The sequence below is a fragment of the Sceloporus occidentalis genome, unplaced genomic scaffold, assembly GCF_023333645.1.
Source record: "Sceloporus occidentalis isolate IW3139 unplaced genomic scaffold, rSceOcc1.0.p SCAF_166, whole genome shotgun sequence".
In the NCBI taxonomy this organism is placed as follows: domain Eukaryota; kingdom Metazoa; phylum Chordata; class Lepidosauria; order Squamata; family Phrynosomatidae; genus Sceloporus; species Sceloporus occidentalis.
This window is the reverse complement of record NW_028317146.1, coordinates 569405-582749: the sequence shown is the minus strand read 5'-3', so window position 1 is coordinate 582749 and position 13345 is coordinate 569405.

Genomic DNA, 13345 nt, shown 5'->3' with positions numbered 1-13345 from the left:
GTTTAATTGGAATGTGTTTAGAATAAATGCTACATTCTGTATAATTTAACAATATTTTAAAACAGGTATGCAAAGTGTTCCATTAATAATCCTAAATTATTAGATTAAGGAATTAAATTAAGTTAGAATACACATTTGTTCTCATATTGGTAAATGTACTTCATCTTGTTATCTACCTCTTATTAATAATTATTGGTTGATATGATGTGAATCTTTTGATTGCTGCGTGAGTGTTGCAGACAGGCATATTCTACCACTATACTCAAGTAAATATCCCCATGATAATGCGTGTGCTTATGTATGAGTGAGTGTGTGTGTGTATGGTGTTGAAAACTCATCTCCCCTTTTTCTTTCACTTCTTGCATCCCCCTTTCTTATGCATTAAATCCGGGCCTTCTGTACATTATGCATTGTCTTGTTTATTGACAACTTGAGCTTGTCATACCCCTATAAGTTATTGACACTGGATGGAATGCTCAGTGGCACTCTAACTAAAGTCACCAGAGCCAATGACATGTATGCCAGTAGAGCAATAACACTGATTGGCTGCTGTTACTCCAGGGAGTTCAGCACTTCAACTAGAATGTCGCTCCCTGCCTTCAGAGGAGGGGCCAAGAGAAAAATTCCAATAACCAAAGAATGTCTTCATCTATCTGCATCTATAGTAATACTACTTATTTTAAACAGTCCTTAATCTACAAAGTGTTAGGCCTATTTTTCAGAAATCAGTGGAGTAACAAAGTTTGCTTCACTTTCCATATTCCATGTGATGCCTGTAGCTGCATGTGCACTTACCTCATGATGACCTCTCGACATCAGTCAGATACCAGCAGTGCTGGGTGTGTGTAAATTTTCATGGATCGAGTGAACAGCAACTAGACGTTGAATACAATAGCAGCCCATATGCTGAATTTTTGTGACACAATATAGCTATAACTTTAAAGCCCTACCTGAGCATTTGATTCATTTTCCTTCCCTGATGAGGATTGGAGTCTATCTAATGCTGTTTTTTCTTCAGGTATCACCTTTGACGGTTCTTGTATATTCCGACTCCACACAAATTCCCCTCTGTCTGTCTCTGTTTTGCATGATCTGGTCATTGTAATAACTGGGCTGGCTGGAAAAGATCTCTGAATGGATCCTGAGTTCCGTCTCGAAACCTGCCCCTCATATTGGTTTCCTTTAGCAATGGTGTTTTTAATGAGCAAGCTGTTGTCTTTGCATGTAATAAGATTGGTCTGTTGTATTTGATTCCTGTTGGAAAGTTGTAAGATACAAGTCTGAATGTGACCATGGAAAGAAGACTTTGCTATGGATTCAGATAGATTTGAAGATGGTCTCCATGAGTTTTGGTCTCTTAGTTTTGCCAAGGCCTCCTTGTAGCTTTCAATCATGTTCCCAGTTCCATCATCATCTTTTACGTCTGTGTATTCACAACTGGCATTTTTTTTCTTATGCATAACGCACAGAGAAGGGCCAATGGTTTTACTGGTATTTTCTTTAGAATGGCATTGTTGTATAACTGTGTTGACCTTTTCTTCTGAAACATTTAATGTCTTAACAGTCCGATGTCTTCGGGATGAATAGTTTTCTGTAATGCATATTAACCTCTTTACTCGGCTATTCTCAGTGGCATTATGACTTTCTTTGCTTGCTGTTGTAGATTTTATTCTAGGCAGCCCCAAACATGCATTGAAATGGTTAGATTTTTCTTGTGATTTTTTGTTTGCGATTGTTTGTGGATGAACATCAACGGTACTATAACCGGAAGGTATGTTCTGAGCTTCATTATTGGTTTCTGAATTTTTCAGATATAAAGATGGTGAAATTATGATGCTATTTTTGTTAAGATATTTGCATTTCCATCCTGATGAATTAAAAGAAAAGTCTTCACCTTGAAAGTCAAGAAGCAAATGAAATAAAGGCATGTTAGAGAATTATATGAATTCACTTTGGTTTTAAAGAACTCTCATTTCCCTCAAGGACAAGGGTTCCAAGTATTGCACTGTTTGCAACTGCAGATGTAATGGTGATTTTAACTAAGCTATGTTTGTTTTGTTCAGGAGAACCTGACACAACTTAAACAACTATATACCTCTGCTGGGATTTTGTGTTATTATCATGCTTAAATCTTATTTTGCATAGGGTACCAGCAGTGCTGTATTTACATTTGGCTCTTCCCTAGGCCTAACCCAGGGCAGCCTCAGCAGCCACCCCATAACAGAAATGAACCGGTGCAGTCTTCCATATTGTTAATGGGTTGGTTAGGCAAAACTCGCCTTTAACCAGCCCATAAAGGAAGAGGGTAATTACAGCCTCCCTGTCATGTGACAAAGGGACTGTAACCACCCTGGATATGCCGCCCAAGTCAAAATACACCACTTAGTACTAATAGGGAATTACTTCATATGCATAATAATGATGTTTATGCCATGTAATAAGACATAAGAAGTAAATAAAGTCTTTGTGCAGCATGATATCAGTACGTAGATTTTTTATATTTACGTACTGCTTCGGCAGAAATTGAGGTTTCCGTGGGAGGTTTTACAAAAAGTAGTAAATCATAAGGTATTTACAAACACCACCACACAAAGAGAATTCTATATATATATTTTTTTGTACAGCTCTTCCCCTGGAAGGGAACATTATTGTTCATGATTTACTATCCTGAGTTATCATGAGTTTTCCTGGAAGCTATTTCAGCTGACACCTCTATGTTTGTCTTTGATAGTAGCATTGCAAAATAATTGCTTGTAGCATAAGACAATGAATAAAAAATAGCTAATAATATATGAACAATTATGATGCCTTGCTTCAAGCATAATTAAACTTCAAAGAAAAGTATCTGCCATCTTTTCAATAAACATGCAAATTAATAAACTTAGCTCTGTAATAGATTAGTATGATAAATTATGGTAAAAAGTCCTCCAATGGCAAAAGATAATAAAAAAATCACATCAATGTTATAGTTCCATATCACTAGAATAAAAAGCAGTGGAACAACAGTGCTAAGTATTGCGGTAATCAAGAGAATTTTAGGAGGCAGAAACACCTTAGCAACACAGCATAAGGTTTATTTACTAACCTGAGTTGTAGGTGAAAAGGAAAACGTAATCTCATTAATTTACGTATGAATTATGGAGGGGTGATATAGGCAGGTACTTTCTGTATTGTTTTCCGAGCTGGGTTGACCTAAAGCAGTCTAGCTATGCATTTTACAGTTCAATGGTCTCCTTAATACAGGAGAACATGTTGAGGCTGGGTCATATTAATGCATAATTAAGGGAGATTTGTTTTTTTATCTCAGCTCAACACTTTAGTGGATAAATCCCACCATTCCAGGGTTAACATTCAGACCACTTCTCAATAATTAATCAAGGCTGTCCTCAGGGATGAGGTTGTTCACTGTTCAGCCTTAGTGAATAAACAGAGGTGTAGCAGCAATTAACAGCATTTGTCCCATTACAGTTTCTAACCATAAATCTAATCTAAACATAGAAACATGTCATTTGATGGCAGATAAGTACCACTCGGCTCATCTAGTCTGCCCGTTTTTCCTGATATAAGTTTCCAGTCTTAATCAGTCCTAGATCTTGTCTTAGATTCAGGATAGCTATATGTATGTTTAAATTCCGTTACTGTATTAGACTCTACCACTTCTTTTTTTATTATCTTTTAGATTATATATATATATATATATATATATATATATATATATATATATATATATATATATAATAAAACCAATAAAGACATAGAGAAAAAAAGGAAGAAAGGAACGGTAATCATTGGGACAACCAGAGATGCAGTTGATATTTACTCTCAAGACACTTATACCAAAAGGGTTGAATAGTGATTTTGAGTTGTATAACTTTCTTTAATTGATTACTACCTATTTATTTTTTTAAACATATGTTTATTTTTATTATCTGGATGTGTTTTGTATTTTATGATATACAATATGTGTTAATATATGAGCGTTTCTAATCGCGTTTTATATTTTTTCTTTTTATTGAGAATACCTTAAAAGTTCAACTGTATGGACAATTGACTACTTACCCTTATTGAGGACACTTTTGTTTTACCTCTCCTCTGTGTATCCAACTTGTTTGAGTGTTTAAGATCCCTGGAGGAGTATTGGAAGATGTCCTGAGTTGTATCGTGGACCCTTCTACCAATCTTCACAAAGAGAATATTGAAACCCTCTACACTGGAAGGGGCTTTCTTTTTTCTTAGTTGCCATTACCATTTTTTTAACATACTACACTTTATTGGTTTTTATTTGTTTTATATTTTTCATATATCATTGTGAATGATCTTGGATGCTGACCTGATTGTTCTGAACCATCATACAAGGTTATCATACTAGTTTATTTTTATCTTTAGTTATCACTTAATATCAGCTGCACGGATACTATTGTATATTGTAAATTACTTTTGTGAAAGGCTATATTATTGCTCCATTACAGTGTGGATAAGCAGCAGAAAGGTAGAATTTACTATATTTATAATAAGCTACACAGAGGTCTACTGGTCTGTATTGATTCTTATACTATTTCTGTGAGCTTTGTTTGTGGGCTTTGAATGCTGTACTCTGTTGATCAGACGGTGTACAGTGATTTTGTTGTGAAGTTGAAGATGGATGCCACGTATGAAGGTGTTACCCGCATCTGACTAGATAACCAATAAAATAGATGGCCTACCATGTTTTAAATCTTTTGAAGCAAAATGTCTTACTGTTAAAAGGAGCGACTCCATTTATGATGTAAAAGACATGTTATAGTGTGTAAATGGTCCAGATTCTAGAATTAAGGTAAGAATGAGAAGCTTATTTTATGTTCTAACAACGTAACAAAATATCACCATGTTTCTGTTTGTTCTACAATAATTGTGCAGAGATTATAAAATAGTGGCAATGGCACAAACATAGACGATCAAAGCTGCTTGCTTGAACTATTTTTCATACAATATGATTATATATTTAATTATTGTTGCCTAGCAAAACATTAGTATTTTCTTTCTTGCATAGCTCTGGTATCTTTGTAGGGCTAGCCCCGAGATGTTTCCGAATGCCAAATTCTACACACAGACATCTCCAACACGTTTAGGTTCATACAGCTTTAATTCCAACATTCAGCAAGAGAAGATCATTTTTGCATCCACACAGAATAAACACCTCATACGCCTTATACACACAGCCTTATACATATCACAATAACACAAATGGTGGGTCCTTCAAGCTTACCATCATTTTGTGAAGAAGGACATTCCCAGCCTTGGTACAGATATTGTTCCAATTCTTGCCTATAAAATATATATAATGTATAATTACAAACCACAAATTATAAGAAAGGGTTTAAATTCACTTGCATTTAACTGATACCTGAAATAATTATTTTTAAAATCAAAGGATGTGTTCTTCTGTTTCCAAGATGTTGTGGCATACAGAGGTTGGATACTAAAACCCTAAATTAAATTTTGTACTGACTTTTTTTGTGGCTGACTGAAAAAAAACATGGATAACTATTCATCGTTGGTTATTTACAGTCATGTCATGTCAAGTCATGTTTTGCTCCTTGTGTATCTCACCAACTATAATGTTAAAGACAACCCATTGTAATTATTTTGTATACAATATTTATTTTAGATGTAAATGGAATCAATCTTATATCTCCCAGTACCATGTACTTACTCATTTCTGTGCCAGAAGGTAGAGCATTTAGTTGCTCACCTTTTTGGCCCTGCAAATAATAAAGATGCATGAAAACACACCTTTAAAGATATATTCTCTGTAGTGCTTAGTGTTTCTCTAAAAAAATGCATTTAAAGGCAAAGTTTATCTGGATTTTTTTGCAGCTACGAAGATAACGTTTTGCTGAAGTGTTTGTTTTCTTTATCCCTAATGCTTCCTCTGAATAAAACATTGCAGACCAGTTTGTGTTTTATTTGCTGTGAAATAAAATCAATAGATGGTAAAAATTTCAAAGTTATCTCTCTATTTCATCGTGACATAACCCTGCCCTAGAGATTAATTAATTCCATTCAATGGCTTAATTTATATTGCAGAATCCTCTATTGAACAAACATAGTAACTACTGATTATCCTTGTTAAGAAATTGCATTAAAATGATTTATAAAGTTTTGTTGTGCTGCTAAATTCTCCGACTTCAATGTTTATGGGAATATTGCATTTCAATAAATATACTTTGTGGAAAGCATAAAGTAATAATATCATTTCGACCAATTATTCAGTATTTATTTATTGTATATATGTTTGTGATGTTTTTTTGTTTAGCTAAAGAGTCTACTGCATCTCAGATTGGACATATGAGTAAACCAGTGATGCAATTTGTTGTAGGTATGAATGTTGAGAGATCTTCAGGTGTGTGAGGCATAAGGATGCTGGATCTAGAGCTGGCCCTAATGTTTCTAGAGCTATAAACAGCCGATCTAGGAAGGTTTTTCTTGCTAACATAGGAAAGAACCTCATGGAAGAATCCACCACCAGCTCAGTGTCCTAGGCAGCCACCTAGCTTACGTTTGTTGTATAGTCAGCCCTTCCTGGATCACTTCCTTACTTTTAAGTTACTGTTCCACCTACTCTGCTGAATGTAACACATTTGAAACAGAATGTACCATTAGAAACACATTTCTCAGTACTGTTAAACCCTACCAAGAAATAATTCTTTAGTCATGTAAAGTTTTGTTTTTCATCATTTTTGCCAGGGACACTTCATTGTCATGTGATATAAAAAGCAAGAATTGATGGATTGTTGCTATAGAAACTGAAAACTAATTTACATGTTTTCTGTGTGGTTTTTATATGTTCTTCAGAAGAAATAATAAACTTACATATTTTCTAAGGGTTATTTGCTTTACTAGATAGTGGGATTAATGTATTTTCTCTCAAATTATTTCAGATCTTGAATAAGCAGTCAGTTAATTCAGGTTAATTATTCATGAAATATGTACAAGTGACCAACACCTTAGTCTTTAATTATCATTAAATTAAATGATTTTATCACAAGCAGATTCTTTAGCGCTGTAACAGGCTTGGATTTTGAGCAGGCATCAGCTTTTATCATGAAATTCTTAAACTTTTTTTTAACGTTTTTTCAACAGTAGTCATTCTAAATGCTACTGCAATGAAACAAATTAAAATAAATGTTTAAAATAAATGTTTAAAGGTAAGTCTAAATGGCATACCAAGTGCCACATCACTTTTAACCACAGTTAATAGGCCAGACCATGTACCCTCTTTCACCTATGCATCAACAGAGGCTCGTTTTAGATAACTATGCACTACACTGTTGTGTTCTGCATTTAATTTATATTGGTAATTGATTAAACATTGCATACATTAAAATTTGTATAAGGACATTGGATATCAGAACCTAGATCAGCAAGAATACTATATTCATACCTTCTATTTTGATCTACAAATTAGACTCAATTTCCATCATGTATTGCCCTTTCTGGGAACATAAGCCAAGGTAAGTGTGAGTACTGCCTGTATAAAAGATTAAAATGTTGACACGTTCCATCAACTTTGACGGAAACATCAGTGCACTGCCCTAACTAAACACCACTATGGAATTATTTACGTAAAAATATAATTTTATACTCCCAGGGCCTCTAGTGCAATTTCTCTTCAATCTACAAGAAGCATTATATATTCTACAAATGAACTGTGACAAGTCTTTTTTTTCCATTCCAAACTATACTGTTTTATTCTGTTCTGAGGGCATCATTATGTTTGATCATTTAACAAACCTTTTTATTTGCTAGAATAAATCACTGACCTACATTTCTGCACTCAAGTCAAATGTATCATGTTTTTTTTTTTCCAAAATATGTTCAACAATGTACCATTTTAGACTTTCCTTGAATGTACTGACACAAAGGAAAATTATAGCAAATGTCTCTGTCTAACCAACACATATACGGTAAAGGATGGTACATTTATGCCAATAACTAAAGATTTACAGTTTACTATAACTGTATGTATTGTACTACATGAATTGTCAGTTTGTTGTATGATTTGATATGTAGTAATGAATCACTGTTGACTTTAATGGCTTCCATAGACTTCCTTGGCTTCTAACACTTGTGCTGCTGGTGCACAGGAGTAAACAGAAACATAGACTTGGTCTAGCCTCTACCACTTTTACCCCAAAAAAATATAAAGACGCTTCTGTACAGCAGGGAGTCATTTCAGAAGTGCCAGTGGATGAAGATGGTTTATTATTTTTTTGGAAGCAAGGTTTCTTATGTCTGGGCCCTTTCCATTAGCCAAGTATTGAGGAGCAAGGGCTTTAAAAAGGTACGTACAGGTGGCACCCTTTGGGTGCCTAGATGGACCTCATCCCTATAAGCACGGTTTAGAATGCTTTGGTAGGACAAGCCCTCTGAGGTTGCAAGGTGACATTTACAGGTTGAAACTAAAGGTCAAACTAGCATTTACAACTAACTCACAGACTGGTTCCCTTTTTAAACTTGCATACTTTCACATTTTCTGCATGCGAGTGTATGTAAGTTTTTTTTGGTGTATTCATTTTTATTTATTGTTTTCTATAGCACCATCATATTCCATAGTACTGTACACTGGCTGTGAGTTGGCTTTAGAAAATGTGTTAGTTGAACATTTTTGCCAACCTGCAAGCACCCACACTTTAGTGAGCAGACTCATTTCTGTTATCCAAATTATCGAAGTTGTGTTACTTCATCTTGCAACATCCATCTTCAAATAAGGGTGGCTTTGAAGGCTAAATGGTTAATGTAGGGTATGATACTTTTGTATCGTGGAGCAACTTCTCATCACTCTGGCTACTATCCCTCAAAGGCACATAGTCACTTGGTCAGTTAAAGAGATTGTCCTGGACATTTAATAATATTTGTAATTCATTTTAAATATCATTCAGATCCACCTTGTGCTGCGTCCACAAACTTTGTATAAAAGAAAAGTACATGCAAAAGTGATTGAGCCTGTGTAACAAAATGGTATGAAATAAAAAATGCTTTATTTTATGTCCTTTATCTGTGTACATATATATTTATATTTACACTAATTAGCAATAACATCATGACCACCTGCCTAATATTGTGTAAATCCCCCTTTTGCCGCCAAAACAGCCCTGGCTTGTCGAGGCATGGACTCCACTAGACCTCTGAAAGTGTGCTGTGGGATCTGGTACCAAGACGTTAGCAGCAGATTCTTTAAGTCCTGTAAGTTGTGAGGTGGGGCGTCCATGGATGCAACCTGATGTCAGATAAGTGGCGCACCCAGCCATCCATGGAATATAAAAGAAATCATTATTCATCAGTCCAGGCCAGCTTCTTCTATCGCTTGTTTCTATCAGAACCAGCATTAACTTTTTCAGCAATTTGAGCTACAGTAGCTCGTCTGTTGGATTTGACCACGCGGGCCAACCTTCGCCCCCTATGTGCATCAATGAGCCTTGGCCACCCATGACCCTGTCGCCGGTTCACCTTGGACCACTTTTGATAGAAACTGAACACCCCGCAAGAGCTGCAGTTTTGGAGATGCTCTGACCCAGTCGTCTAGCCATCACAATTTGGCTCTTGTCAAAGTCGCTCAGATCCTTATGCTTGCCCATTTTTTCCAGCTTCTAACACATCAACTTTGAGGACGAAATGCCTAATATATCCCACCCACTGACAGGTGCCAAGATAACAAGATTATCAGTGTTATTCACTTCACCAGTCATAGATCATAATGTTATGGCTGAATATATAGCCAATGATGGCAAATCTATCAAACCCCTGTTCCAGCAACTGTAGAGTTAGAAATATGCATGTGACACTTGCTTTTATAGACCTGAAAGTTATAGCTCTCAATTACACTTTGCTTGGCACAAAACTCTGTAGTTAAAAATAGCTATCTTTAAAGATTCTTGAAGATTTCAGCTTTAAGATGTTTTTATTGAACTCAGTAAGATACTACTTATCAAAAGATACTGGCAATTCCACCTGCTTTCGCAGTTGGTAATGGATTGCTTTCACAGTAACTTTAGTTAGTGATTATAACAAAAAGCACAAATGTCTTCTCCTAGCCTCTCCCCAGGATGAGTGTGGTGTGTGGGAAGAGTGCTACAGAAACACAAACCTCCATAGTGCAAATGGGCTAGTTACAAGGGAGATCTTTTAGCCTCCCCAACTGGCCAATTGGGTAAGCAGTGCTACCAATAGGATGATCTGTCCTCAGCAGGCCTCAACTGGGGCTCATGAGGGTAGCCTGGTACTTTATCCTCTGGACCTGCCTCCCAACTTGGACAAAAGGCTGGACTGGCGATTATGAGGCAGTCCTGGCAATGTAAGGGCATTATGTATTTATACACATGTAGTATGCCTCTAGCTGCAAGCTGCAGCACTCAATTTGTCACTGGAGCACATGTTCACGAAACATTACATCATGTTCTTACATGTGATTTTTTATTAGCCTTAGATCCTTTTTTTGGACCAGCAACTCAACTGTGCTTTAGGTATGTACAGCGAGCTCCTGATTTTACAGGTTAGAGTAGCTAATAGCAGCCATAACACTTGATGTTCAAAATGATTTTCTAACAAAAAATGCCAACTGCTGTGATAAAAAGAGACTTCCCAGATCCCATAGCAACTAAGCCATTCACAGCTAATAACAGAGAAACCTTTGCCTTAGCAGGCACATCTACTGTATACATATTTAAATCAATAAAAAGCAGGAGTGGAGAAACCTATTCTTCATCTTTGATTTCTTTGTTGGAATCGTCCTTGCATTTTAAGATGCAGCTTGAATGTGGCTATTGTGCTCTGTTTAGATACTTTGAAATACGGAGTCGCATTCCTATACAAGCTTCAGATAGCCCTCTTTATAGTGTGAACAGTACTACATAAATGTAGAGTTAACTCCTGTCATTGTTTTATATATTTTTTTTACTATGAAATAACATTACAAAGGGATTTGTCCAGCTTAATTGCATAAATATGGATGCCACAAATAGCCACCAAGATCTTTATGCAAGCCACGTATTGATAAAAAAGCTGCAAAATGGGACTTCAGGTATAGGATGTTTCATCCTTTGGAAGTCACTTGAAGAGGTGATGCTCAAGGCTGGACGATCACTAGATATGGATATGCCGCACTTTTATACTCATGTATCGTGTGCCTGGGCATCTCCAGCTGCTGGCTGCACACTGCAGCATGCTCAGCTATAGCAAACAATAGATTAACATCATGTTATTCACACAGGGAAAACAGAAACTAAGGGACTTTGTAAGTTTTTCTACTCTTCTGCTTCCTGTAATGGAAAAATGTCAGAGATCCACAGACCTCTCCTTCTAAAAATAGACAAATTATTTCCTGTGCCTTCAACATTACAATTACTTGCTAAGCAGGGACAAGTAAAACAGTGTGTGTGGAGTAATTTGTACAGAGCTGTCAGTAACAGTTAGATGTATGTTAATTATGTTAGCAATTGCTAGTAAAAAATGCATGCATTAATTTTACAGTGTATATACATATATATCTTTCTATAGAGCTGGGTGGCCCAGCTTGGCCTAGTTGATGCCTAGTTTGGCCCAACTAATCAGGAGGAGAGAATCATCATCCTCTTCCATCATTATGTAGTTGCAGATGTTTATGAGATGCCTGCATGTTTTTGCAATTCCCTGGTTAGCTTATGTGCAGACTTGACAATTTAAGCAAAAGTCTGGCTTGGATTGTGATCATGCTATGGACTGCTAAAATGCCTATCTATCTATCTATCTATCTATCTATCTATCTATCTATCTATCTATCTATCATCATCGTCATCATAATCTATATATACCAAAAACGAGCGGAAAAAAAAGGCAGATATGAATACATACATTTAGCACGTGTGTGTAGCACGTGTGTGTAAGAGACACAAACATAACACAAGGTGATGGTAAATGTTAGACTTTCTGTCTGTTTGCTTTACACTGTCTGTTTTGTATAGGCCCATTGCCTTGGTCCACGTGTGACAAGCACACGCTGATTAGATTTGTTCTACACATGTAACTACTGGGTGTCAGACATCTCAATGCAATCTCACTCCCACAAGCAAGATGATAATATACCAGTTTCTTTTTGATCTATTTTTATTAGCAATTTCTTAAAGCTGAAAAGAACACATTATTTCTTGTAAAGCAGGTCCAAACAATGTCACAAAAGTAACTAGAACAACCCCACACAATTTGCAAACAGCCTTTTACCATCAATTTTTGCTTCCTAGCCCAAGAAGAGCTATTCCAGCTGCGTTCAAAACGAAATAGGATCTCTTCAAGGAACACTCTAAATTATTTTATTTTGCAATGAGTTGTTCATTCCTCAGATGGTAAAGGGTTAGCTTTGAGTGGGATTATAAACGATCGTTTTTATATTTCCGCCACAATAGACAAAGTGTGAGGCATGAGTTTGGGCACTCCAAAATCTGGTTTAAACAGTAATAATGAGTTTATTTTATGCGGTCCACATAATTAAGTCTACAAAGGCACATAGCATTGGGACAGTTTATAACACCAAAAGAGAATGCTTGTGCCAGATGTCACTCTAAACCAATCATGGAACCAATAAAGGTAACTCTTTAAAAATTGTGCTTATCCAGTTATCAGTAATTATTTTTAGATTTTTTTCAGTAAACATGTATCATGGTTATTAGATTTGTGCATTTGGATTAGTACAGATTTTAATTGTAAGGAAAATTGCAACAAACGAAAATGAAGCAGAGAGCTCAGAGTGTTTGCATTTTGTTGCTTTCGTTGTTCACACTCTTGCTCACTCTCTCACACTCTTACTCACTCTCTCACACTCTCTCATGTCTCCCTACCTTCTTCACTAACAGCTTCAGTGTCCCCACTTCTTGTCTTGCCTTTTGCTAGAATATCGCAGATGGCAGAGAAAGAAACCTGTTTCTGCTTTATTCTGGCTTCTTGGAATATTTCCACAATAGGAGTAAGCAACAGTGCGCCCCCCAGGGACAGCCTCTTCCCTTTTTCCTCCAAGAGGGTGTGTGGAGAGTCTGCCCTTTTGCAGAAGTGCTCCCAGAGGCTGATACTGAGGAGAAGTGGGCAAAGAAAGAAGACAGAAGAAAGAAGAACAAGAAGAGGAAAGACAAAATGCAGAGCTACTGAAAAGGAGACACAAGAGACCGAAGTGGTTTGTGGAGATTGATAGAGAGCACGAGAGCATAAGAGTGTGGGAGAGAGTGAGGATGAATAACAAAAAATTTAATTTCCTAACGGAAAAAGCCCTTCCGAATTTTCTCTGAGCCGGAAGAGCAGGACGCCAGAAAATTTGTTTGAATCATTTTTAGTCCATGTACAC